Source organism: Austrofundulus limnaeus, unplaced genomic scaffold (genome assembly GCF_001266775.1).
Source record: "Austrofundulus limnaeus strain Quisiro unplaced genomic scaffold, Austrofundulus_limnaeus-1.0 Scaffold963, whole genome shotgun sequence".
Lineage (NCBI taxonomy): Eukaryota > Metazoa > Chordata > Actinopteri > Cyprinodontiformes > Rivulidae > Austrofundulus > Austrofundulus limnaeus.
The window spans coordinates 99,420-101,741 of record NW_013953365.1 but is presented as its reverse complement, the minus strand read 5'-3'; the positions used below and the strand labels follow the sequence as shown (position 1 = coordinate 101,741).

The 2,322-nt window shown below is 43.2% G+C and overlaps 1 long non-coding RNA gene across 1 annotated transcript in view; it reads right to left on the bottom strand.

Moving 5' to 3' along the window:
* LOC106533537 (uncharacterized) overlaps positions 1-2,309 on the bottom strand; it is a 20,327-nt gene extending 18,018 nt beyond the window's left edge. Inside the window, exons 1-2 of the long non-coding RNA XR_001312249.1 lie at positions 877-2,309; positions 568-789 (exon numbers count right to left, since the gene is read on the bottom strand). This is a non-coding gene — a long non-coding RNA (uncharacterized LOC106533537). The remainder of the gene's footprint in view (positions 1-567; positions 790-876) is intronic.
* Positions 2,310-2,322: the final 13 nt, after the last annotated feature.

The following is a 2,322-nucleotide window of genomic DNA, read 5'->3' as shown; positions in this document are numbered from 1 at the left end:
TTGATTGATTGATTTATTCTTTGATTGTTTGTTTGTTTGTTTGTTTGTTTGTTTGTTTGTTTGTTTGTAAAGCATCAGAGCTGCAGACTGTTTTGTTGTGAACCTGGTCTGGTGTTTCCTCTCCGGCCCCTCACTCTCAGGGTCTCTGCTTCAGAGCTTCATGATTCTTGGAATGATAAATAAAACAAAAGTTTCGCAGCGTGCACACAGGAAGTGTTTGTCTGTTTGTTTGTTTGTTTGTTTGTTTGTTTGTTTGTTTGTTGAAACCTTAGGTCCAGGTTTGCTGAATGTTTAGAAATGAGTTGAATATTAAAACTTTCTCCTGGAGCAGTTTTTTTTGTGATGATGCTTCAGATGACATCATCCTGACAGAAGCTGCAGTTATTTTTCCTTCTCCTCAGCTTCGACTCATTTCTCCTCTAACTTGTGCGTTCATCATCACCTCATCACCTCCTCCCACCTCCTGCCTGACAGCCGCCTAATTCTAATTACACCAAACTCTCACTGTCTTTTCAGCTCTCTATCACTTCCTCTCCAAACCAGAAAATACTTCCCAAAGCCACAAACCTCCTCCTCCTCCTCCTCCTCGTCTTCATCSCTGCTCCTCTACAAGCTGCAGAGAGTCGGGCAGGAAGAGGCTGATCTCAGCTCGTCATGTTGTCATCCATCCATCAGCTGAACGAAGGACGTCTCTTCACACAGAAACTGATTTATGGTCAAATAAACTCTCAGTCTGTTTCTGTTCCTGCAGCAGTGATGCTTCGTCCAAACATCTGTCTGAAACTTCAGCTAGAAAGAAACAAAAACACATTTATTGGTATTTTAATGTACATTTAACCTTTTATGTATAATTTTGTCTCATTCAGGCTTCCATACATGTGACCTTTTCACCTTTCAGCTGTTTCCTCTGTTTGTTTCGTTTTGATTGTAATTTCTGAGCTGCTGCGACCTGATTCACCCACAGAGGATCAATAAAGTTTCATCTTACAGAATTATTTCTCTGCTGGTTCCTGTTTTAGCTTCAGTTTACGGCTCAGCTTCCTCTGAAAGAACAGGAAGCAGCCGAGTCCGGAGAAACATGTGATCATGTAAAAATAGATCTGCTGAAAAGGAAAAGAGTTTTTAAAGACACAACGTGAGGAAAAACCTGCAGAGAATTCAAACTTTAAGACAAAGTAAAACAAACGAATCAAATCAGAAATAAAATCAAAAGAATAAAACATGAAAGTTACAGAATAAACTAAATAAAAAACAAAGACTGAATGAGAGGAAGGTTAGGATGATCTGCAGAAACAAAAACAACATTTATGATGAAGAACTGAAGAGAAAATAAATAAAAGAGGCAGAAACCAYGAGAGGTAAGAAACAAAGTGAAATAAAACTAATAAAGTAAAGGAGTGAAAACAGAATAAAAGTGTGGAGAGAAGAAACAGATGAGGTGAAGTGATGAAACCTTCGGGGGAAGACGGTGGATAAAAGCAACCTGCTGCAGCTGTCATGGCTTCAGAACAAGCTGTGAAAACATTTTCATTTGTTGTTCCCAGAAACGAGGCGTGATGATGAGTTTAATCATTCTGCCCCGGTTCCTGTTTACTTCTGTGACGTGATGCAGCAGAGCTTCAGCAGAGAGTCCAGCTCCTGTGGCAGGCTTTGTTTTCAGGAAATGTGATTGGYTGCTCCTGGCTCTGGGACCACCGCTCGCTGCTACCTGAACCGGTCCATTTCCTGGACTGGATCCAATAAAACACAACGAGCTGAGAGGAGGTGATTTCTGAGGAGCATCAGGAGGAGCTGCAGTCAGGACAGGACTCTGTAGGTTCTATCAGGACCAGAAGGATCTGATCTGGTTCTGAAGTTGTTCTAAGCTGTCCTCCACCGAGTCTTTTTATGGAACCAGAACCTCCTCTGTGGTTCTGGTTCCGTTAGCTGCAGAGGGTATTTGACCCACTCTTCTTTCCATCGGTGCTTCAGTTCACTCTGAAGRTTCAGTCAGATCCAGGTTCAGGTTCTGGACCCTGCAGCACCTTCGGTCCACTCAGTGACTGTAAGGAGCCCAGACCATCAGCTCCACCACCGTGCTGACAGCWGGAGGACTTTTAACCTGCTGGAGCTCATTGCACRGTCTGACCTTCAGGGTGCCAGCTGTCCCTCTGTAGACCGATGGACCCTCTGTGACCTTTGACCAGCTGCAGGTCCAGTCACAGCCTGGTGTCAGGTTCTGCTCAGAGACAGTAACAGAGCAGCGTGTCAGAGACAGAAACAGTTTTATTAACTCATCAGCAGCTGAATAAAAACTGAAACAAAGAACGAGGTCATCAACTG